Source organism: Orcinus orca, chromosome 12 (genome assembly GCF_937001465.1).
Source record: "Orcinus orca chromosome 12, mOrcOrc1.1, whole genome shotgun sequence".
Classification (NCBI taxonomy): domain Eukaryota; kingdom Metazoa; phylum Chordata; class Mammalia; order Artiodactyla; family Delphinidae; genus Orcinus; species Orcinus orca.
In genome coordinates, this window is record NC_064570.1 from 24019204 (window position 1) to 24044964 (window position 25761).

The 25761-nt window shown below is 41.4% G+C and overlaps 1 pseudogene; it reads left to right on the forward strand.

Annotated features, from left to right (window-relative positions):
- The first annotated feature begins 23055 nt into the window (after window positions 1–23055).
- LOC101284366 (FUN14 domain-containing protein 2-like) lies at window positions 23056–24101 on the forward strand (annotated as a pseudogene).
- The last annotated feature ends 1660 nt before the right edge of the window (window positions 24102–25761 follow it).

Sequence of the window (25761 nt, forward strand, 5' to 3'; positions counted from 1 at the left end):
CTTTGGCAGCTTTAACTTAGACTTCTGTGGCTCAAATAAGTCTCTCTGGTTTTGAGGAATCATATGAAAATTCATACAAACAATTCTACTTTTTTTAGCGTAAGGGAGTTCTTTTATAACTATTTTCCAAAATGTGGATGCAATACTATACGTGCAGTACATTTTTGAAATATAAATGTGATTACTGTATTGCAAGTGAGAAAGACAGGAAGATATGAGAAGGAAAAAAATGGAACTGAGGCCAGAAGGCTTGGGTCTGAATCAGGGCTTTAGTACCTCCTTAGTTACTCTGAGAAAGTCAATGACACTCTGTATCAGTTGTCTCATCCTTACAATAAGACCATACAGCTGACCCTTGAAAGACTTGGGGTTTAGAGGCCTCAACCTTCTTCGGAGTCAAAAATCCTAGTATAACTAGGATTTTTAGTCTGCCCTCCATCATATCCTTGGTTTCTCTGTATCCACAGTTCCTCCATATTCAAGGTTCTGCATGCACGGATTCTACCAACCAAGGATCATGCAGTACTGATGCCAAAAATCTTGGCTCTCTGTGCACCGATGCCAAACTGAAATATGGAGACAGCATCTTGGAGGAAGAGAAAGAATAGCCTCATTCTTGGCCAGGCAAAGAGGGAACACAGTAGGCTAGCGCCTCAAGAACTGTGCCCCTCTTCCAGAGGATAGTGAGAAGTATTATAGATATGGTTCAAAGACAGTGTGATCAGCTCATGGACATTTTTCTGATTGGTTGGTGGTGAGGTAAGTGGGGGTCAGCATCATCAACCTTCTGGCTCCAACTGGTCTGGAGTCTACGTGCTTGTGGGCAGCATACCATCATTGATCGTTAACTTCTCCCACCTGGAGGGGGGTTTTAGCATTTGCAAAACAGCTCAAAGATGTTGTGTGTATCCATTGATGTAGAACCAGGACCTTGCCCCAAGCCATAGTTTTTCTTGACTTTGTTTCTCCCTTGTCTTATATCCCTTCCCTTCCCTAATTAACAACCATTTGAATCTGCACGTTGGAACTCAGGGAAGGTCATGAAGGCTATTTCCTGTAATCAAAGAAATGGGAGACACAGAAAGGCTCTGTGCCCAGGAGCCCCACAGGGCCCTGCTCAGTATCAGTATTATAGCATTTACTACTGAAAAAAATCCACCTATATAAGTGGACTCACACAGTTCAAACCCATGTTGTTCAAGGGTCAACTGTAATGCCTACCTAAATACTATGTATGAAACATAAATGAAATAATGACCTGAATGCATCTGGTACTGCATTGGCTCTTTAAAAATACTAGTATCAATGTAACAGCCTGAATGGGATCCTGGAACAAAAAGCAGAAATTAGGTAAAATCTAAGGATATTTGATTAAAGTATGGACTTTAGTTAGTAATAATGTACCAGTATTGGTTCATTAATTATGACAAATGTACATACTAATGTAAGATGTTATTAATGGGGAAACTGGGTGCAGGGTTTATTTTTCTGTAAATCTAAGTGTACTCTAAAATTAAAAGTTTATTTAAAAAGTAACAAACGGGCTTCCCTGGTGGCGCAGTGGTTGAGAGTCCGCCTGCCGATGCAGGGGACATGGGTTCGTGCCCCGGTCCGGGAAGATCCCACATGCCGCGGAGCGGCTGGGCCTGTGAGCCATGGCCACTGAGCCAGAGGCCACAACAGTGTGAGGCCCGCATACCGAAAAAAAAAAAAAAAAAGTAACAAACAAACAACCTAGTATGCACGCCCTTTCCTCTCCTTTTCAACGTTAACCCCTTAAAGGCTTGATTTTCTTCACTGGCAGTGTTATATATGTACACTTAGTTCAATTTTACAGAATAAAATATGTCACACATTGCCCTTCCCTTCAAGACTGAGGGTCTCTGCCATTTCTCCTAATGTAGTAAGAAACTTAAGGTACTTGAAAAAATAACCAGTCATAACCATCTATCTAATTAAGGAGGCTTCTTTTGTTCCTTCAAACAGACCAAAATTGAACCTAGAATCTCCTACAGTCTTTCCTATTGAGTTAGTGATGACAGAAAGAAACACCTGCTTTGTGGCGACCACACTGCTACTGTAGATCATGTGCCCTGGGGTTACCATCTCCTCAAACCTCCTCCTTGCTTCCTCTCCACACCATAAATATTGTTACCAAAATGTGGATTGTGTAGACGCATGGCTCCATTTCAGGCAGGACTTTATTGATAACTATGGAATTACAAAGACAGAGGCAGCCTAGAAGTGCACAGTGTCCCTCAGGCAAGTTGTTAAGATATACAAAGTGATCCTCTTAACTAGGAAGGCACAAAGGATGCCGGTTAAAGAACTCTGCTTGCGTGCATTTGACTACTTTTCTTTTTATAGTGACTACTGTCAAAAGTTCTTATGATATATACAATCTAATTTTTAAGATGACGTACCAGATGCAGAGACTTAAAAAAAAGACTTCTAGTATTATTTTACATTCTATGACATTCCCATCAAAACTAAAGAGAAGGGAGGCCTTCAAATAAGAGTAGCCACTGTAACTGGGCTGACAGCTGGATGATTCTAAAGAAAGCAGGAGTTAACAAGTATTCATTGACTACCTGCTATGTCTTCGGCATTCTTCTTGCATGAGAAATGTAAAGCAAGATGAGCTAGGATTTCTACTTGCAATAATTCTGTATGACATTGCTTACATGTGGAATCTAAAAAATACAACAATAGTGAATATAACAAAAAAGAAGCAGACTCACAGATATAGAGAACAAACTTGTGGTTACCAGTGAGGAGAGAAAAGGGGGGAGGGGCAACATAGGAGTAGGGGATTAAGAGGTACCAATTATTATGTAAAAAATAAGCTGCAAGGATATACTGTAGGGACCTTCAAGATGACGGAGGAGTAAGACGTGGAGATCACCTTCCTCCCCACAAATACATCAAAAATACAACTACATGTAGAACAATTCCTACAGAACACCTACTGAATGCTGGCAGAAGACCTCAGACTTCCCCAAAGGCAAGGAACTCCCCACGTGCCTGGGTAGGGCAAAAGAAAAAAGAAAAAACAGAGACAAAAGAATAGGGGTGGGACCTGCACCTCTGGGAAGGAGCTGTAAAGGAGGAAAAGTTTCCACACACTAGGAAGCCCCTTCACTGGCGGTGATTGGGGGTGGGCGGGGGGGGGAAGCTTCGGAGCCATGAAGGAGAGCACAGCACAGGGGTGCAGAGGGCAAAACAGAGAGATTCCTGCACAGAGGACTGGTACCAACCAGCACTCACCAGCCTGAGAGGCTTGTCTGCTCACCTGCCAGGAGGGGTGGCGGCTGGGAGCTGAGGCTTGGGCTTTAGAGGTCAGACCCCAGGGAGAGGACTGCGGTTGGCTGTGTGAAGACAGCCTGAGGGGGCTAGTGCACCACAGCTAGCTGAGAGGGAGTCCGGGGAAAAGTCTGGAACTGCCGAAGAGGCAAGAGACCATTGTTTCAGGGTGCCCAAGGAGAGGGGATTCCTTCCCCATGTGCCCACAGAAGGCAGAGCACCGCCTAAGAGCACAGAAGGCAGAGCTCCAGAGTCAGGTGTGAGCTGTAGCTATCAGCTCGGACCCCAGAGACGGGCATGAAACGCTAACACTCATGCTGCAGCCACCAAGAAGCCTGTGTGCAAGCACAGGTCACTATCCACACCTCCCCTCCCGGGAGCCTGTGCAGCCCTCCACTGCCAGGGTCCCACGATCCAGGGACAACTTCCCCGGGAGAACACACAGTGCACCTCATGCTGTTGCAACAACACACTGGCCTCTGCCACCGCAGGCTCGCCCCGCATTCCAATTATGACTACCGTACCCCTCCCTCCCCTCAGCCTGAGTGAGCCAGAGAGCCCAAATCAACTGCTGCTTTAACCCCCTCCTGTCTGGGCGGGGAACAGATGCCTGAGGGCGACCTACGTGCAGAACTGGGGCCAATACCAAAGCTGAACCCCAGGAACTGTGCAAACAAAGAAGAGAAAGGGAAATCTCTCTCTGCAGCCTAAGGAGCACTGGATTAAATCCCTGCAAACTGGCTTGGTAAACCCTGCGTGTGTGGAATACCTGAATAGATGAGTGTTCCCAAAATTGAGGTGAACTTTGGGGGCAACAGTGGACTTGGGGTTTGCTCTCTGGAATGATTTGTTTCTGATTTTTACATTTATCTTAGTTCAGTTTTTAGTGCTTGTTATCATTGGTGCATTTGTTTATTGGTTTCATTGCTCTCTGCTTATTTTTTTCTTCCTTTCTTTCTTTTTTTCTCCCTTTTCTTCTGAGCCATGTGGCCGACAGGGTCTTGGTGCTTCGGCCTGGTGTCAGGCCTGAGCCTCCACGGTGGGAGAGCTGAGTTCAGGACATTGGACCAACAGAGACCTCCCGGCCCCAGGTAATATCAATCAGCAAGAGCTCTCCCAGAGATCTCCGTCTCAACGCCAAGACCCAGCTCCACCCAACGACCAGCAAGCTCCAGTGCTGGACGCCCCATGCTAAACAAGCAAGACAGGAACACAACCCCACCCATTAGCTGAGAGGCTGCCTAAAATCATACTAAGTTAACTGACACCCCAAAACACACCACTGGACACGCACCTGCCAACCAGAAAGAAAAGATCCAGCCCCACCCAGCAGAACACAGGCACCAGTCCCCTCCACCAGGAAGCTACACAATCCACTGAATCAACCTTACCCACGGGGGGCAGACACCAGAAACAACAGGAACTATGAACCTGCAGGCTGCGAAAAGGAGACCCCAAACACAGTAAGTTAAACAAAATGAGAAGACAGAGAAATATGCAGCAGATGAAGGAGCAAGGTAAAAATCCACCAGACCAAACAAATGAAGAGGAAATAGGCAGTCTACCTGAAAAAGAATTCAGAGTAATGATAGTACAGATGATCCAAAATCTTAGAAATAGAATGGAGAAAATACAAGAAACATTTAACAAGGACCTAGAAGAACTAAAGAGCAAACAAACAATGATGAACAACACAATAAATGAAATTTAAAATTCTCTAGAAGGAATCAATAGCAGAATAACTGAGACAGAAGACCGGATAAGTGACCTGGAAGAGAAAATAGTGGAAATAACTACTGCAGAGCAGGATAAAGAAAAAAGAATGAAAAGAATTGAGGACAGTCTCAGAGACCTCTGGGACAACATTCAACGCACCTACTGAATGCTGGCAGAAGACCTCAGACTTCCCCAAAGGCAAGGAACTCCCCACGTGCCTGGGTAGGGCAAAAGAAAAAAGAAAAAACAGAGACAAAAGAATAGGGGTGGGACCTGCACCTCTGGGAAGGAGCTGTAAAGGAGGAAAAGAGATTCAAATTATAGGAGTCCCAGAGGAAGAAGAGAAAAAGAAAATGTCTGAGAAAATATCTGATGAGATTATAGTTGAAAACTTACCTAACATGGGAAAGGAAATAGTCAATCAAGTCCAGGAAGTGCAGAGAGTCCCATACAGGATAAATCCAAGGATTAAAATGCCAAGACATATATTAAGCAAACTATCAAAATTTAAATACAAACAAAAAATATTAAAAGCAGCAAGGGAAAAACAACAATTAGCATACAAGGGAATCCCCATAAGGTTAACAGCTGATCTTTCAGCAGAAACTCTGCAAGCCAGAAGGGAATGGCAGGGCATATTTAAAGTGATGAAAGGGAAAAACCTACGACCAAGATTATTCTACACAGCAAGGATCTCATTCAGATTCAACGGAGAAATTAAAACTTTTACAGAAAAGCAAAAGTTAAGAGAATTCAGCACCACCAAACCAGCTCTACAACAAATGCTACAGGAACTTCTCTAGGCAGGAAACATAAGAGACAGAAAAGACCTACAATAACAAACCCAAAACAATTAAGAAAATGGTAACAGGAACACACATATCGATAATTACCTTAAATGTAAATGGCTTAAATGCTCCAACCAAAAGGCACAGACTGGCTGAATGGATACAAAAACAAGACTGGCATATATGCTGTCTACAAGAGACCCACTTAAGATCTAGGGACACAAACAGACTGAAAGTGAGAGGATGGAAAAAGATATTCCATGCAAATGGAAATCAAAAGAAAGCTGGAGTAGCAATTCTTATATCAGACAAAATAGACTTTAAAATAAAGACTATTACAAGAGACAAAGAAGGACACGACAAAATGATCAAGGGATCAATCCAAGAAGAAGATATAACAATCGTAAATATTTATGCACCCAACATAGGAGCACCTCAATTCATAAGGCAAATGCTAACAGCCATAAAAGGGGAAATTGACAGTAACACAATAATAGTAGGGAACTTTAACACCCCACTTTCACCAATGGACAGATCATCCAAAATGAAAATAAATAAGGAAACACAACCTTTAAATGACACATGACACAAGATGGACTTAATTGATATTTATAGGACATTCCATCCAAAAACAACAGAATACACTTTCTTCTCAAGTGCTCATGGAACATTCTCCAGGACTGATCACATCTTGGGTCACAAATCAAGCCTTGATAAATTTACAAAAATTGAAATTGTATCAAGTATCTTTTCCAACCACAATGCTATAAGACTAGATATCAATTCCAGGAAAAAACACTGTAAAAAATAGACACATGGAGGCTAAACAATATGCTACTAAATAACCAAGAGATCACTGAAGAAATCGAAGAGGAAATCAAAAAATACCTAGAAACAAATGACAACGAAAACACGATGACCCAAAACATATGGGATGCAGCAAAAGCAGTTCTAAGAGGGAAGTTTATAGCGATAAAATCCTACCTTAAGAAACAAGAAACATCTCAAATAAACAACTAACCTTACACATAAAGCAATTACAGAAACAAACAAACAAAAAAAACCCAAAGGAGAGAAATCGTAACGATCAGATCAGAAATAACTGAAAAAGAAATGAAGGAAACAAGAGCAAAGATCAATAAAACTAAAAGCTGGTTCTTTGAGAAGATAAACAAAATTGATAAACCATTAGCCAGAATCGTCAAGAAAAAAAGGGAGAAGACTCAAATCAACAGAATTAGAAAAGTAACAACTGATACTGCAGAAATACAAAGGATCATGAGAGATTACCACAAGCAACCATATGCAAATGAAATGGACAACCTGGAAGAAATGGCCAAATTCTTAGAGAAGCACAACCTTCTGTGACTGAACAAGGAAGAAACCGAAAATATAAACAGACCAATCACAAGCATTGAAATTGAAACTGTGATTAAAAATCTTCCAACAAACAAAAGCCCAGGACCAGATGGCTTCACAGGCGAATTCTATCAAACATTTAGAGAAGAGCTAACACCTATCCTCAAACTCTTCCAAAATTTAGCAGAGGGAGGAACACTCCCAAACTCATTCTACGAGGCCGCCATCACCCTGATACCAAAACCAGACAAAGATGTCACAAAAAAAGAAAACTACAGGCAAATATCACTGATGAACATAGATGCAAAAATCCTCAACCAAATAGTAGCCAACAAATCCAACAGCACATTAAAAGGATCATACACCATGATCAAGTGAGGGTTATCCCAGGAATGCAAGGATTCTTCAATATATGCAAATCAATCAATGTGATACACCATATTAACAAATTGAAGGAGAAAAACCATATGATCACATCAATAGATGCATAAAAAGCTTTCGGCAAAATTCAACACCCACTTTTGATAAAAACTCTCCAGAAAGTAGGAATAGAGGGAAACTACCTCAACATAGTAAAGGCCATACATGACAAACACACAGCCAACATAGTTCTCAATGGTGAAAAACTGAAACCATTTCCATTAAGATCAGGAACAAGACAAAGTTGCCCACTCTCACCACTATTATTCAACATAGCCTTGGAAATTTTAGCCACGGCAATCAGAGAAGAAAAAGAAATAAAAGGAATCCAAATCGGAAAAGAAGAAGTAAAACTGTCACTGTTTGCAGATGACAGGATACTATACATAGAGAATCCTAAAGATGCTACCAGAAAACTACTAGAGCTAATCAATTAATTTGGTAAAGTAGCAGGATACAAAATTAATGCACAGAAATCTCTTGCATTCTTATACACTAATGATGAAAAATCTGAAAGAAATTAAGGAGACACTCTGACTGCAACAAAAAGAATAAAATACCTCGGAATAAACCTACCTAAGGAGACAAAAGGCCTGTATGCAGAAAACTATAAGACACTGAAGAAAGAAATTAAAAAGACGATACAAACAGATGGAGAGATATACTATGTTCTTGGATTGGCAGAATCAATATTGTGAAAATGACTATACTACCCAAAGCAATCTACAGATTCAATGCAATCCCTATCAAACTACCAATGGCATTTTTCACAGAACTAGAACAAAAAAATTTCACAATTCGTATGGAAACACAAATACCCCGAATAGCCAAAGCAATCTTGAGAAAGAGAAACAGAGCTGGAGGAATCGGGCTCCCTGACTTCAGACTATACTATAAAGTTACAGTAATCAAGACAGTATGGTACTGGCACAAAAACAGAAATATAGATCAACAGAACAGGATAGAAAGCCCAGAGATAAGACCATGCACATATGGTCACCTTATCTTTGATAAAGGAGGCAAGAATATACAATTGAGAAAAGACAGCCTCTTCAATAAGTGGTGCTGGGATAACTGGAGAGCTACACGTAAAAGAATGAAATTAGACACTTTCTAACACCATACACAATAATAAACTCAAAATGGATTAAAGACCTAAATGTAAGACCAGACTCTATAAAATTCTTAGAGGAAAACCTAGGCAGAACACTGTGACATAAGTCACAGCAAGATCCTTTGTGACCCGCCTCCTAGAGAAACGGAAATAAAAATAAACAAATGGGACCTAATGAAACTTAAAAGCTTTTGCACAGCAAAGGAAACCATAAACAAGATGAAAAGAGAACCCTCAGAATGGGAGAAAATATTTGCTAATGAAGCAACTGACAAAAGATTAATCACCAAAATATACAAGCAGCTCATGCAGCTCAATATCAAAAAAACAAACAACCCAAATTCAAAAATGGGCAGAAGACCTAAAAAGACATTGCTCCAAAGAAGGTATACAGATTGCCAACAAACACATGAAAGGATTCTCAACATCACTAATCATTAGAGAAATGGAAATCAAAACTACAATGAGGTATCACCTCACACCAGTCAGAATGGCCATCATCAAATCTGATGAACCTAGGGGCAGGACAGGAATAAAATTGCAGATGTAGAGAATGGACTTGAGGACACGGGGAGGGGGAAAGGTAAGCTAGGATGAAGTGAGAGAGTGGCATTGACACATATACACTACCAAATGTAAAACAGATAGCTAGTGGGAAGCAGCCGCATCGCACAGGGAGACCAGCTCGGTGCTGTGTGACCACCTAGAGGGGTGGGACAGGGAGGGTGGGAGGGAGGGAGACGCAAGAGGGAAGAGATATGGGAACATATGTATATGTATAACTGATTCACTTTGTTATAAAGCAGAAACTAACACACTATTGTAAAGCAATTATACTCCAATAAAGATGTAAAAAAAATAAAATAAAATACCCTTTAGCCACCACCAAAAAAAAAAAAAAAAACTTGCAGTCCTATTGGACAGATAGAACAAACAGGGTGAACAATATCATAGAATAGTTATTGACTTTTTCCTGCTTCTTAGTGCACTAAGAGCATGGCATACATTATCTCTTTTAACATAATATGCGACTGTCTAGAAAGGTAAGTAACATTATTCTACCCCTCTTACACATTAGAAAACTGAGGCTCAGACAGATAATTACTTCAGGTTCACACAGCTAGTGAGTGACAGGCCTGGATTCAAACCCAGGACTTTGACACCAAAGTTCGTTGTCCCCTTAATGGGTTGCAATACAGCAACCCATTTTTAACATTCAAATTCAAGCATTTCTTTACAAACAAATTGTAATAGCTTTCCTGAGACCAAAATAAGAAATAGGCATTTTCTGTGGCATATCTCACTAGCAATGACAGAATATACTCCAAAAGGAAAGTATCGGCCAAGCACAGCCTTGTCAGCCAACACTTTGAACTGCCCTTGAAAGCGACTTGGTCATGAACGTCAGTTCTCCTTCAGCATACGCAGTGTAACAGTCTTCCAGCAACTGATCCAGTGAGCTGGTTACAAGAGTCCAGCAAACTTGAAACTGCCCTGGCATTCAAGCTCCTCAACCATTCTGCACATTCCTGACGCGTTACCATGATAAAGTGTGCACTGATGCACGGATAACGTCAAAGCCGGCAAGGGGGAAACATGACTTTTAGAACAACATTTCAAGGTCGAATGTTACCCGAATGTGCAGGACTACGTTCAACTCTTGGATTATAAAAACGCAGATCCAGTTTCTCAAGGTCTCTGGGATAAAGTTCAAATTAGGTTGTTGAAGAGAGGGCTCTTATCAGTTTTATGAGCAGCTTTCTCCAGAAGTTAGCCAGCTCGCTTGATAACACTGGACAAGAGGAATTTTCCAGCAATAGACCCAGGGATGAAACAAGTGACAAGTAAAGAGCTGTATTCTGCTCTAATGCAGATTTAACATTTATCCGAGGAAGCTCTTCTCTGAGGAGGTTAGAGTATATGACTGCCTCTTCAAGACTCACTCCAAACCCACTGGGGAGTGCCCTGAAGTGCCAGCAATCCTTATTCTCCCTGACTCTTGATATACAGTAAAGACAGCACTAGTAGGTCCTCCCTAAAGGAACTTTGCCCAGAGTAAGGGGTGTGGCCAAGTCGTATTTATGAAGAATTTATACCTGCTCTTTAACAACTGAACTTCCACTGGACCAGAGCCAATATGAATATAGCGTGGCTTGGTGAGCTGTTACTCATCTGGCATTTCCCTACCCGGAATCTTTACTCTTACAGTGAGGCGTTAATACACTGAGATACTGAGTTTTGTTTACCCCTGCTTTTTGCTTGCTTCCCCTTGTTCCAAAAAGGGAACCAGGCCTTCTGTGCTACTGGCCTCAGAGGAGATTTTTGTTTCAGAAGTTGCCTGAAAGCATCCCAGCCCCCTGCCTGACTTTCACACTCAGAAAACCTGAATTCCTTAAAGAGATTAAGCTAAGGGTTGTGGAAGGGGCAGAAAAGAGGTGAGTGCTTTTGGTGGGAAAGGTGTGGAAGCAGCATTGGAAGCTGGACATTGCTCTGGGGAGGGAATAGAGTGGAAGGTCCCATTGGTAGTGAGGGTACGTGCCTCACTTTGACAGTACTTTGAAAGGTATCAAAACTTTCCACCAGAAATGGCTGCCTGGTGGATCTGGAAGACTGGATCCTAGGAAGTAGGGCTCCCAGCTCAGGCAAACACCATCATAGCCAGCTTGGCATTAGGACGGACAACAAGGAGCCCAGGAACAGCCGTGAGGCTCTCTCCCAATTTTTTAGGCATCATTTTAGCTTTCTGATGACTCTAAAGTCTCAAGATGACTGAGACAGAATCTCCTGCCAAACTGGAGAGAGATTTAATTTGATTTAGAGATAGGTCACTATTCTTTCCCAGGTGAGTTTCTTCCAATGGTAACAATGCTATTCTGGCTCTACTCTGGGCCCCTTCCCTTCCTGACCCCCTCTCCACCCCTCCACCTCCCTACCTTCCACACACAGTTATGCATAGATACACCTATACCTTTTTTTTTTTTTTTTGTGGTACGCGGGCCTCTCACTGTTGTGGCCTCTCCCATTGCGGAGCAACAGGCTCCAGATGCGCAGGCCCAGCGGCCATGGCTCACGGGCCCAGCTGCTCCGCGGCATGTGGGATCCTCCCGGACCGGGGCACGAACCCACGTCCCCTGCATCGGCAGGCGGACTCTCAACCACTGCGCCACCAGGGAAGCCCACCTATACCATTTTTGCTTGTGGATGATAGATTTTTAATTTCCATTAAAAGGGAATAGAAATCCATAACCTCTCAATATGAAAACTATAAAGATTTGTCTTCACTTAAATATGCAACTAGAAATGGCAAATAATTTGCCAATTCATTACCTTTTGAAGAATATCCTGGAAAATCTGAGCTAAAATGAAGTGAAACTTTGGCCAAAAGGAACATTTGAATTTGCTTTATTGAGCTATTAAGCTAATATATTCTCTTCTTTAAAGTTTCTTCTGTGGTTATGTTTGATTCAAAGCAATCTTCCAATTGTTTTACCATTAGCTTGAAGCAAAGGCAAATGAAAAGCATGACAAGGCATAAAATTGGCCTTAGCAATATCTAAGCTTGGTTCAGCCGTGACCATTATCCTCAATGCTCTTACAGTCTGAGCAAAACAGCCATAAAATTGGGTTATTGTTTTTAATTTTACAACCCATGATTTATTTTGTTTAACTTCAGTGACAGCCTGCCATCCCAGTAAGTGGCTTTAGTTAGGAAATGCAAGCAGGAAATCAAGGCCCAGGAGTCATTAGTTGTAGCATGTAGTCATCTCATTTGTCTTCCTGTATAACTACCAGAGTGTGATCCGTGTGATTCCTATTACATAAACGAACGCTGGAAATTCTGAAATAAGAATAGCTCATAGAATGAAACAGATTTTACATGGTCAGTGTCAACTTCTCTGGCATTCAGACGCTAAACCCTGAACAGCTAGAGCCTATGTTCCATATTTTAAATTCAAGGCCTCTCCAAGCAGAATTTTCAAATAAGGAGATAACACAGCTTACTGGTTACAAATATATACGTTTTATAGTCAGGAAGACCTGACCTTTAATAGCTGTGTGACCTTGGGTCACTCTATTTAACCCTTAGAACCTCAATTTCCACATCTAAAATATGGGAATAATAATAATATCTGCATCATAGCATTGTTTGAGGAATAATTTATATAATACCTAAAGTATTTAGCAAAGCACCCTCAGTAAATGTTTGTCATTGTTACTATTCATCTTTTGGTGATAATGATGATGATAGAACAAATCCTTAATCCTTTGGTAAATATCAAATTAACCAGTTCTTTAACAGAAAGGACATTCCGTTTCCACATTACAAAGGTGGAGTTCTCGGCATCGTAAAACACTGTAATCCAAACTTTTCTGGCATATTATCCTGAATTTGTCTTAAGAAAATGAAGAAGAAATGAACAGATATCATTTATTCATCTTTATACCCCATATTTCTTATCTAATAGCGTCTAACAAACAACCCCAATACCTAGTGGCTTAAAACAATACTCATTTAATCATCTTTTGTAAGCTTCTCTGGGTCAGGAGTTCAGGAGTGGCTCAGGTAGGTAGCTATGGATCAAGGTTCTCATGAGGTTACAATCACACGTCACTTGGGCTGCAGCAACCCGAAGGAAATGGAGGAACCATTTTCAATGTAGCTCACTCACATGGTTGGCAAGTTGTGTTGCCAAGTCAAGTCCTCTCCATGGGGGTCTCACCACGGGGCTGCTTGAGTGCCCTTACATATCAGAGCTGCAACGCCTCTTATGATCTAACCTCAGAAGATACACACCATCATTTCTACCATAATTTATTGACCACACAGACCAACAATGATTCAGTTTACAGGGGGTGCTATAGACTGAATGTGTCCCTCCAAAATTCATGTATTGAAACTTAACCCCCAATGTGCTGGTACTTGGAGGTAGGACTTTGGAGAGGTGACTCGATCATGAGGTAGAGCCTTTATGAATGAAATTAGTGTCCTTACAAAAGCGGTCCCCAGAGAATTCCCTTTCCCCTTCCACCATGTGAAGACAAAGTAAAAAGACATCTGTCTATGAAACAGAAGTAGGCCTTTGCCAGACACCAAATCTGCCAGCACCCTGATCCTGGACTTCCCAGCCTCCAGAACTATGAGAAATAAATGTCTGCTATTTATAAGCCACCAGGCTACAGTATTCTGGTATAGAAGAAAGAGAGGACTACAGAAGGGTATGAATACCAGGAGATGAGGGTCATCACGGGCCCCCGGAGGAAAGACACCACAGCCCACTCTCTGACTCTCAGTGATTCACACACACTCACATACACACGGCATTCGCCCACTCCAAGGTCACTGAAATGTTCATCCTCTTATAGCATCATCTCAGGCTCGTGGCCCAGGATCTCCTTATGCAGATGGAATCCGGTATAGATGAGGATCCATCCTCAGGCAGAGTTCTTCAAATAAAGCTCCTCGAGTGGGATTCCTCTTGATCTCAAGACCTATGAACTAAAGAGATGCACCATCTGCCCCAAACACATCAAACATAAAATGGTGGGACAAGTACAGGACAGCCACTCTAGACACTCATTTATTATAAAAGTGTTAGAGCAGGGGGCACATGGGAGTCAGTGATCCACAGCAGCTCTGATATACAGCTGGGCCCATGCGCCAACTCCTTGATTAAGCATCAATCCTACTTCTGCCTAAGAAGGTTTTTCCTTGGTTGTTCCCTCTCTCGGGGCTCTCAGTTTTTGTTTTTCATTTTTTTAATAGCATCACCATACTTTAAGATACCAAATTCTGTATTAGTTATTTGTTGCTACATAATAAATCACTGCAAAACTTAGTGGCTTAAAACGACAATAAGCATTTATTATCTCTCACGGTTTCCTTAGATCACGAATTCCAGAGCAGCTTGATTGGGCGTTTCTAACTCAGAGGTACTCATAACGTTGTGGTCTGAAGCTGGCTGGGGTTACAGGCACCTGAAAGCCTGACCAGGACTAGAAGATCTATTTCTAAGGTGGCTCAATAACATGGCTGTCACGTTAATTCTTCTCCATGTGGACCTCTCCACAGGACTGCTTGGGTGTCCTTGCAATACGGTGGCTGGCTTTCTCCAGCCTGAGTGATCTGAGAGAAAGCACGGTGGAAGCTGCAGTGTATTATATAAGTCTGTCTTGATAATCACAGATATCATTTCCACCATACGTAATTTGTCACACAGGCCAGCCCTCATCCACATGAAATGGATTATAGAAAGGTATGAATACTGACGACCACTGGAAGCTGGCTACCACACATCCTTCCCCAAAAAAGAAAATTTAGTCTTTTCCCTAAACTGAGTTATAACTATACATTTATATTTTATTTAAAATAAACAGGCCTATTAACAAATAAAGTTTCTACATACAACCCCTAGGAATATCATATCTGGAAAGGAACTTTTTGCCCATAACCATATTGAAGCAATTTGAAGAAAGAAAGGCTGCAAGGTCATATGTCACAGCTTAGGCTAGCCACTCAGCCAGGAGTCACAAGGCTGGCATCAACTCCATCAACTCAGGAATTCATCAGAGTCTGGGATCTGACCATTAGTCCTTAAGGCATAGAAATTAAATTTGCCATCCCGTTAAGAAATAATTAAGAATAATTTAAGGGGTTGCTATAGATCAGCAGTCCCCAACATTTTTGGCACCAGGGACCAGTTCTGTGGAAGCCAATTTTTCCACGGACTGGGGGGGCGGGGGATGGTGGGATGGCTCACTCGGTAATGCGAGCGGTGGGGAGCCATGGGGAGCAGCAGACAAGCTTCACTTGCTCGCCCGCCACTCACCTCCTGCTGTGCCACCCGGTTCCTAACAGGCCTCAGACTGGTAGCTGTCCAAGGCCCAGGGGTTGGGGACCCCTGCTATAGATTGTTTGTGTTCCCCCAAATTCGCATGTTGAAACCTAATTCCCAGTATGCTGGTGTTTGGAAGTGGGGCCCTTGGGAGATGATTGGTTCATGAGGGTAAAGCCCTTATAAGTGGGATTACTGCCTTGTAAAAGAGACCCCAGAAAGCTCACTTGCCCCTTCCACCACGTGAAGACATAGACATCTGTCCACGAAGCAGAAAGTGGGCCCTCACAGACACCAAATCCGTCAGCACCTTGATCATGGACTTCCCAGCCTCTAGAACCATGAGAAATAAATTTCTGTTGTTATAAGCTACCCAGTCTCTGGTATTTTGTTATATCAGCCCAAACAGACTAAGACAAGGGTGGATTTACATTAACCAAGCTCCCAAAGGCTAAGATGTAGAAAACCACAATGCCAGTTTATTTCAAATGATACCCCAAACCATAACAGAATGTGTATGCTGACTATGGTCCACCCATACACATATTTACGTGAGACATAAAAGTATTACTAGAAGAAATGTTATTATTGATTGAGCATGGAATCACATATAGCAAGGGGATTTAGTTGGACTGTCCGTCATTGAGCCCTCAGAGGTATATGCTTTTATCTCCACTTCCAGGGACAGACCCACCACACTGGCAAGCAGCTCAATCCTAGGTCAGGTTGTCCTGTGCGTGGATGAAGACCACTGGTGCTGGCCTCTGTCCCTCAACATTTTCACGTTTCTATGGCTGACCAACTGCCATTACTTTCCTTCTTTACATCGATAAACTTTCATCATATAACAGACAATTCTGCAGCCATTCAGGCACTAGAAGATGGAGGGATTCACATTTTCTCCACCCCAGCCTACCTGAGAGGAACGACACATTATCACCAATAACTGTGGCTAAAGGATAGTGGTGAATCTAGGAGGGGGTGATTTAAAAGACAAGATGATTCTATCATGGTTGTGGTCGGGAGATAAGCCCACTACTGCCACCATTTTAAGAATTAAAATTTAAGGCAAATGTACATATTTCTAATGTAATTTATGAAATGTGTTTAGAAGTCCAACTGTCAGAATTATTTCCCTATGTTCAAATTTTAACAGGGTACCTCATTTTTGCCTCCAAATCTTGCCTACCTGCAAGAACATGGGAATTTTGGGCTTGAATTTGGAAATTTATTTTCTTCCATCGAACTGGATAATGTAACGGTTGGTTATGCTAGCTTCAGTGGCAGAAATCAGCCAGCTGACTCCATCTCAGGAGCTTCTGATTATCCTTTTCACTGACTGACTTACACACAACCACTCAGGGGTCTTTGTGAATTTGCTCCCATAACTCACCTATTTTGTGGTCTTGAGGACTACTTCATTTTCTGCTGCCCTTTCTTCTAGAGGACGGATAGACCAGCCACTAACCTTCCTCCAGTTTCTAACCAGAGTATAGAGCCATCTAATTCTCTGTGTTTTCTGGAATTTCCATTTATCACACTTGGCATTTCTTTTTTACTTCTCAACTGAAAGTCAAGCATAAGCTTTCCCTGACCTTATACATTTATAAGAGTTCTGGTATCTTTCAAACATTCAATTTAATTGGTGTTAAAATTGTGAAATTGCAGTAAATTTACATTAACACTTTCTTCTCTCCCTCTCTCTTTTTAAAAAAAAATGTTAATGTGTGATCTTTAAAATAAATGTGCATATTACTCTTACCAGTTGGTCTCTCCACCTTTCTAAATACATTGATTATTCCCCCATCAAGAATAATACTCTCTTATTTTGAATAACAATAAAAATAACAATTTACAATAATGTAACTTTGCTATGACAGTTATATAAGTTGACTCGATGTCCATTAACTGGAAACAAAATTTCGGACAACTAGGTGTTATTTCATTAGAAAATTCCCATCGTGGTTACTTATTTATATGTTTATTTTCGTTCTTCCTAGAGTTAGGCGTATTTCAAGATACAGCTACAGAAATACTAAATTCTCTTCCTTGTTACCAGTACACAGTAAGGTGTTTAACGCAGGGAATTGCTCAGAGAATACATCTGAATATTGTCACGTAGCATGACAAGATCATTCACCAGAGGATGTCAATACCATTTGAAGTCAATGTGTAGTGTTCACACTGAGTATCTGTCTAGCCATCATTCACACAATTGTGAAACTCTCCCAGGCACACATCAGCTGTGTGTTCGTGCCTCACCATTTCCCAAGCTGCTGAGATGGGCTCAGCACAATCTAATTCAGAAGCACCTCACCGGTATCACGACCAGCAAGGTCAATTCTAGTTGTTCAAAACCAGATTTGATATAGGACCTGCTGTACACTGGCTCAGTGGCAATTTCTCAAGGCCAGAAAAAGAACTCCACAGCGCCACCAGTTGTCAAGAATGGTAGCACCTTTTATTTCGAATGACTCGTACAAGAAGTCCAGAAAGCAATAAAATGTTAGCATTCAGCCAGCCCATTTCATAGATCTGTCGGCCCAGTCTTATGAGAAAGTCTTGTTTTTGGCAGTCTAAGGCTGAACTTTCATGACAGGCCTTGTCTAGAAATTGGATTTTACTTATTCTCGGTCTCATTCAGAAGTCCACTTTTCACAAATGAAGTCCAATGATGCTAGCACTCAGCCCTTTTGTTAATGCAAGATCTCCGCTCATGACCTTCCCTTCAACACCTCCACTAAATCTCTTTGGGATTTTTTATGGAATTTCCAGGGAGATCAGGAGCTCTTGAGCATTCAGGACAATTATACTGCCGTTTCCCTCAGAGACAACACTGCTAGCCCTGCTGACGGCGGCCCAGAGCCCTCAGGAGGCAAAGTTGGGTCCTAGGTGGTGTTGGAGGGAGAAGCTTTGAGTGTGTGTATGGGTGTGTGTGTGTGGTTTGGTATGAGTGGTGTGTGAAGTATATGGTGTATATGTGTGGTATGTACGTGTGATGCACGTGGTACGTGTGGTGTGTGTGTGTGATGTGCAGTGTGTGTACACATGTGTGGTGTCAGGGAATGCGTGTGGCTCCCTGTTCTCAAGCCCCCTGGCTGCATCACGTCTGCCCCTTGAACCTCTGTGAAATGGATGAAATTGCCACCACCCCTTTCTCTACTCAGGCTCCAGACCAGTCCCTCAGGTCCAGCTGGGGAGGAATGCAATGACATTCCCCTAAACCTGTAACTTCTCATTCCCTTGTCTCCCTCTCCAGGGGCCCTGCACTTCTCCCCACAACCAAATCCCAGTATTCCTAAGCCCCCAAACATACCCACGGATACGAGGAGGGCTGGGGAAGGGGATAACCCAATACCAGAGAGATGCACCTGAGTCTCAGTTCCTAGGACTGTGTTACGTCAATCTACCCATTACTAAAGAAATTTAATTCTTCAGTAAACAATCTTGTGCTCTTACCATGTGCTCAACAATGAGCTAGAGCCTGAGGACATAATCATAAATAAGATGAGAGGTGTCTATGGGCACTGAACTCGGCTTAAAGAGAGATACACACAAGGAAGAGGCATTTACAATCCTGGGCTCTAGACACTTGGCAGGAGGGGCAGGGTCCTAATAGAGGACAAGGAGAGAGACATTAACCCTAACGGGGCCTTGCAGAGGCTTCCTGGGAAAGGGGACGTCCAGGTAGTAGAAATCTGACTGACCAACAGAGATGTAGGAGAGGGCTTCAGGTAGAAGGCCTGGAACACTGAAAAGTTAAGTGAATTTTAATAAGCCCAGAGAACAAACCAACAACTGGGCATTTAAAAAATGGGGATAAAAACCAAACTAGGGAAAAAAAAAAACCAAACTAGGTCAATTTTCCTCAAAACATGGTCCAAGGACTACCTGAAAAAGAGTCCCCCACTGTGCTTGTTTTTGAAAAAATGCTTTTAGTTGCTCTCCAGATTTATTCTCTTTGAATCAGGGGCATAGGAATGTGCATTTTAAACACATTTTCTAGGTGGTCCTTCCCAGAGTAAAGTTTGAGAACCAATGGACCAAATCAAGCGAGGCTGGGTGAGGCAATTTCTAGAGTTTGGATTCTTCCTGAAATAAATGTGAAGCCTTGTTACTCAATGCAGTGACATAATTAAGAAGTGTGTTTTTGATAGCTCACTAGAGAAGCAATTTAGAGAACGGACAAGTTGAGCAATAGAGAGATCTCTCTGCCCATTTTTAGCTGCGATCATTATGTTGAAGTTCAAGATCTCAGCATATTTAAATATATGGATTACCAATTATACACCCAACTAAAATCCTATCCAGTCACATTCTCCATTTCTGTCAGCCTGCTTTAGGGTGGTCAACTGTCCCATTTGCTCAGAACTGAGGGATTTCCCAGGATGTGGGACTCCAGTGATAAAAACAGAAAAGTCCAAGGCAAATTGGGACAAACTGGTCACCCTATAATGACAAAGAATAATCCCATAATAATCCACCAGGTCACTGAGAGTTCTCAATACAGTACTCTCCTTTTTAAAATTCTGAGATTAAAAGAACCTTTCTGAAAGAGAAAAAAAAGGGTATTAAAGAGAATGGAATTAAAACAATTGTTTGTAGTTAAAAAAAATAATCTCAAGCACACTGTTGCTTGAATGCAAATTTAAAACAGAAACAAAAATTCTGGCAGCACCTTTTAATCTGTAAGAACAGAGGCTCTTAAGCATGATGTTGCAATCAGTAGATGGGTATGTTGCAAGGAAATTGTTTTTTACTACTCATAATTAAAGGATTGAGTTTGTAAATGATTTACTCTTAAAAATACAGAAAATCAAGGTTAGCTCACTTGCATTCTGTTATACTTTCTTCAGCAGGAGAGAGAGTGGTGGAGTTATGGCGTACATGCCCAGAATAACAAACAGCCGAGTTGGCTCAGTGATTCACTTTGGACAGAGGAATATACATCCTCCACCATTTCTCTACAGAGGAAAAGAGATTGAGAAGCACCACTTGAGTGGTAACTTGATAAGTCAGTTCGACATATTCAAACTTTAAAAAGGAAAGAAAGAAGAAAAAATAGAGGAAAAGTTTAAATACTTTTACTTTAAATGCCCAGCTGTTACACCAGGACAGTTTTTACCCAAATGTTGGTACTACAGTTGATTTTAGATGGTATAAGGATAAAACATTTAAAATTGTAACACATTAGTACTTATTTTGCTACTAAGTAATGAAAAAGTATATAATTAGTATATCAAACCTGTCATTTCATGCATATTGTTGCCTAAGATGAGGTTAAGCATAAAAACAAGTCAATTAAAAAGGTATAATAGGGCTTCCCTGGTGGCGCAGTGATTGAGAGTCCGCCTGCCGATGCAGGTGACATGGGTTCATGCCCCGGTCCGGGAAGATTCCACATGCCGCGGAGCGGCTGTGCCCGTGAGCCGTGGCCGCTGAGCCTGCGCGTCCGGAGCCTGTGCTCTGCAACGGGAGAGGCCACAGCAGTAAGAGGCCCGCGTACCACAAAAAAAAAAAAAAAAAAAAAAGGTATAATAAATAAGTGTATATGGGTGGTAGACAGCAAAAATTTGTGAAAGTGGTAGGGGGATGACTCAAGTGTGGGAAATGTTATACTTGTCTAAGTCAAAGCAGAGAAAAATGCTACATCTTTATTTTATAAAGATTAAGAGCAACAGAAACTTCACATTTCAAAACTAAGTTCCTCAATTTGTTGAACACTAGAAACTTCAGCTCATATATTTCTACCAGTTGAAGTTGTCAGGTCTGAGTTAATTTCCACAACAACTGTCCAGTTTTAAAAAATCAAATAAAAGAAAGCAAAATAACAATAGAAATTTATAATTACAATTTCAGCATCAATCCAATTACAGGGAATCTAATTTTCCAGCAACTGTGTGTCATGATCAAAATATAATAGCAGCTCATATTTTCAACCTGATTACCTAAGTGGATATCATCCACCTAAATAGGCCAGAAAATAAAACCTTTTGAGTCAAAGACAAAGAAAAACAGAAAATCATTAAAAAATAAAAGTGCTTTGTCTATTATATATATAGCTCATCTCTCCCATAGATGTTAAGATACAAGAATTTGCCTGGACAATAAAACCCATGGCATTTGTTAACTATGATTTTAAATCATTCCTGATACTTCTCCAAGTATCTTAAAAGTTCTTCCAAAACTCTATTGCAAAACTCTATAATGCAAAAAATAAGCTTTAAAATGCCTGCTGTCAGATTATATTTTCTCTCCTTTACAATCTATTTATCATGAGACCACATTTTCAGTTGAACTCTCTGCTTTATAATTTGAATAAGTACAGTTCTCCTGGATTTAAGCAAAATATATCAGACTGGACTTTTATGCTCCAAAATGTATTTTCTTAAGTTAACAGGATTTTTCTTCCTGGAGAAGATACCATTTCTTAAAATAAAATAAAGCAAAATAAAATAAAAACATAAGTCATTGAAATTCAACCTATTACAGGTTGGTTTTCTCAATGGCCCCTGTGCTATTGTTCAGTTACAGAAATGATGCTTTCAAGATCTATAGGAAGTCAGCAAACTATAGTTCTGAATCCCTTATTTATTAGTTTACTGCTAATAAAGTAAACTTCAATGTTCCTATGGGGTAAGAAAGCTCCTGATATCAGATAATCACAGAGAAGGATCTGAAAGTATCCTTGAGGATCAGGTTTTATATACATATCTTCATCATAAATAAGGTCTCTAAGAAATATTCTTATCCACTAACTACAATAGTCTCTCTTTTTCTAGAATAGTATGACATAATAGTAAAAGATGCCAAGTGTTGAAAGTGTTGGTTTGAATTCCAGCTCTCTTTTCCTCATCTGTAGAATAAGGATTATAATAGTACCTGCCTCATAAGGTTATTGTGAGGATTAAAGAGTAAACGCATACGAAGAACTTAGAAAAGTGTCTACCACGCAGTTTATTCAGTAAATTAGCTTTTATCATAAGCACTAGCCCATCACTCACTACCCTTGTACAAGCTGCCAAGGACCTGACTGGAATCACTATATTCTCAGAGACCCATTTCCTCGGAAATACTCTGGGGAAATACTAACAGGAGGTTTTATTTAAGGCAGCCAATGTGCACCCAATGTATGATGATTAGACTAGACTATCCTGGAGTCTTTCTCAACTTTGAAATTAAATTAATACAGGGTGCTATTAAAGGAGAGTGAACGGGCTTTCCTTTAATTTCCTACACCTGCCCATTCTTGGTCTCACATCCCCAGTATTGTGCTCCGTAGCAGGATAAAAGGATTACTTGCCTTTTAAAAGTGGCAGGAGGGCTTCCCTGGTGGCGCAGTGGTTGAGAGTCCGCCTGCCGATGCAGGGGACACGAGTTTGTGCCCCGGTCCGGGAAGATCCCACATGCCGCGGAGCGGCTGGGCCCGTGAGCCATGGCCGCTGAGCCTGCGCGTCCGGAGCCTGTGCTCCGCAACGGGAGAGGCCACAACAGTGAGAGGCCCGCGCACCAAACAAGTAAAATCAAATAAAAGTGTCAGGAGATACTCAGGAGGATCTCCAAAACCAGACTGAAGACTACACAAACCGAGACGGCGCCCACGTCTCCCGCCGCCGCCGTGGGAATGGAAACATCTTCCCCAAGCGCCGGAAGCCAGCTCGCGCCGACCGCAGAGCGCCACTCTGCGTCCTACCGCGCGGAGGCCCGACGGGTCTCATCGCGAGACCAGCTCGCTGAAATGGCCGCAGCCAGTCAAGGAAACTTGGAGGTGAATTTTGAGTCACTGGACCTTGCAGAACTTGCTAAAAAGCAGCCAGGGTGGTGCAAGCTGTTTGGGCAGGAATCTGGGCCTTCAGCTGAAAAGTATAGCGTGGCAACCCAGCTGTTAATTGGAGGGGGTCACTGGATGGTGCACGGGTTTCTTATTCCGGAAGGTTGGCAGGTTGGCTGCCATGGCTCTGGGAGGTGGATTTTTCCTGCTTCAGTTTGCAAACCATACTGGCTACATCAAACTGGATGGGCAGCGGGTAGAGAAGGATATGAAGAAAGCCAAGGAACAGCTGAAGATCCGCAAGAGCAACCAGATACCTACGGAGGTCAAAAGCAAACTAGAGGAGGTGGTGTCGTTTGTGAAGAAGAATGTTCTAGTGACTGGTCGATTTTTCAGAGGCTTTCTGCTTGGTATGGCCTACTAAAGAGGATGACTTCACTTCCTTATTCCTGGTTTTTCCAGCCAGCAGCCTCTTCACTCCATCATAGGATAGCAAGTCTCTCCTCTTGGTCCTCTTCTCCCATGCCTTCCTCCCTGCCATGGCGTATCTGAATGGCTTCTGTAGGCATCTGTTGGTACAAGTGGATAAACGCCCCACCATGACCTTGACGGCAACGGAGGAGACAGTAGACATTAACTCTTCTCCCACCACACTCCCCCCTTGACTAATCTCTAGGTCAGCAAGAATATTCCTTTCTCTTCTATGTAAGATACTTACCAGAACAGGGTACAAGATGGCTCACCATGGAGCATGAGTGGATCCTCAAAGGTTGTCCCAAACTTGATTAGGAAAAGAAATAACAAGCATGTAAGATACCTTACTATGTTCTGCATGGAAAGGAACTGAATACATTTGCCTTTAAGCATGAAAGATTTTGGTATCTTGGTGTCTACTTTCTTTTGTAGTAGATTTTAAGTTACAGAATGAGAACTACTTCTACTGGCTCTAATTATCCTGACAAAATGGTAGCATGTGCACTACACTTGAAATATCTGAATACAGAATGAACTCGTTCTAAAGATACATATGCTGAGCTGAAGGTATTGTGTTTGGTGGGAAGGTCTTTAGGCAAACCAACCAATAGATACATTTAGGATGGTCAGACTTAGTGAATCATTTAGAGGCATTCAGGTATTATCTAGGGATGTTTTCCACCATACAGGATAATGCATCTCATGATTGTTTCCAAAGGATTTATTTATGGTAAAATAAGTGACTTTAGGTGGCAGAGGGAAGAAGCTCTTGGATTTTTATTTAATAGAAAAGGTTTTAAGCTTCGAAATGTGAAATATTCTTTACCTCTTGTCAAAACATCAGGGGTAGCCGTAGCTCCTCTGTGCCAATTCTACTATTTCTTTATCCAGTTAGTTATGAAATATATAACATTTGAACCAGAGTTTTTAAATGGTGGAATTCCAAGCATTAAGAATTGAGAACAGTAGCAACAGCACATGTGAAATAAATTATTTTCATCATCAAAGGTAACCTGCTGTCTCAGGATGACCCCAACTCTTTGAATTTTTCTTTAAAATAAAAGTTTATAGAAATACACATGCTTAGAAACTTAACACATTTTTCTGTAATGGCCTTCTATTGTACCATCTAGAATATCCACTGCAGGAAGGCAAGGCTTGTATCTTCACCATTATATCCATGGAGCCAAGCACTTTATAGGTGCTCGGTATCTGTTGAATATATGAATAATGAGCTCATAGAAAAGCATCTGGAAAAGGGACTGATCCACAGGATTTGTGAGACTTTATGAGTTCTGAAAATTCAGAAAACTTGGAATTACTTCTTAAACTTGTAGGTGATCCCTTGCAAAATGTATGTTTTTAAGGCCTTCCTTTTAAAATATTTGCCTTTTAACTTACCTTGTGAATGATGCATTGAATTTGGAAATTGTAGCTACTAGTGGATGTGTGGAATTTTTTAGAATTCATCCATTTGCATTTTTCTCCTTATTATGTTATGGTAGTATTTAAAGGCAACACTAAGTTGTTTTGCTTGTAATATGTATGAATTATATACAAATCATAATGGTAAAAAAAAAAAAAAGACTGCGCCCATTTCTCAGGAACAAGCAGACCCACATTAGCCAAAATGTGAAAACCAGAAGGACTAAAAGGATTGAAATACCAGAGAATTTATTAATATAATACCTGACATCAGTAAGCTGAAGGACGATGTGTAGGAAACTTAACAATCCTTGGTGAGTCATTATTCTTTAGTAAATGGGGATAAAAATATCTAATTTCAAAGATAACTCTGCAAGAGTGAATAAGCTACATCACTCCACATTTCTATCCTGAATTTAGAAGCCATATGGAGGTTTGTTATTTAAATAAAAACAGTATTTAAAAATAACATTTCAGGGCTTCCCTGGTGGCGCAGTGGTTGAGAGTACCCCTGCCAATGCAGGGGACACGGGTTCGTGCCCTGGTCCGGGAAGATCC